The sequence below is a fragment of the Cystoisospora suis genome (genome assembly GCF_002600585.1).
Source record: "Cystoisospora suis strain Wien I chromosome Unknown contig_4792, whole genome shotgun sequence".
Taxonomy (NCBI): Eukaryota; Apicomplexa; class Conoidasida; order Eucoccidiorida; family Sarcocystidae; genus Cystoisospora; species Cystoisospora suis.
Genome location: NW_027157584.1, coordinates 2,651 through 2,970, shown reverse-complemented (window position 1 = coordinate 2,970; position 320 = coordinate 2,651).

Here is a 320-nt window from a genome sequence, read left to right as displayed (position 1 = left end):
GTGACCAACGGGGAGTCAGAGGGGGCCGAAGTCACTTCATCAGTCCGCCTCCTGGGTCCTCCGGTAAGCTTCGAAGGTTACGAGTACCTTCGGTGAGCGCACGAGGTCAGATCGCTATCAGGATTCCACCACTTAAAACCTTCAGTTCATTCCACTCCGAGGTTATTCACTTTTCGGATCACTTGACACGAGTCTCCTTGCTCCGGGTTTTCTCAAATCGAAAAGAACGATCAATGAACCACTCAGGGTAAACTCCCCTCTCGACACAGAAAAAAAAGGAAGGATGGCGGGAGATTGACTCTCGCTCCTAAGCCAACGAG